We start from the raw sequence: 375 nt of genomic DNA on the forward strand, positions 1-375 counted from the left end.
AGTGAAGTGAAAAACCACAGAATGGGAGAAAATATTCACCAGCGACACATCTGATAGAGGTTTAATTACCAGAATATATAATGAACTTAAAAAACAGAGACCCAAGACAAGAAGCAACCCAATTGAAAGATGGGCTAAGGAGCTGAACATAAAGTTTTCAAAAGAAGAAGTAAAGATGGCTATGAAACATCTTAATAAAGATGCTCAACATCACTAATAATCAGGGAAACACAAATTAAAACCACTTTAAGATTTCACCTTACCCCAGTCAGACTGGCTAAGATCAAGAAAACAAATGATGCCAAATGTTGGAGAGGATGTGGGGAAAGGGGAACACTCATCCACTGCTGGTGGGGCTGCAAACTGGTTCAACCC

Source organism: Nannospalax galili, unplaced genomic scaffold, assembly GCF_000622305.1.
Source record: "Nannospalax galili isolate Female #2095 unplaced genomic scaffold, S.galili_v1.0 scaffold1895, whole genome shotgun sequence".
Taxonomy (NCBI): domain Eukaryota; kingdom Metazoa; phylum Chordata; class Mammalia; order Rodentia; family Spalacidae; genus Nannospalax; species Nannospalax galili.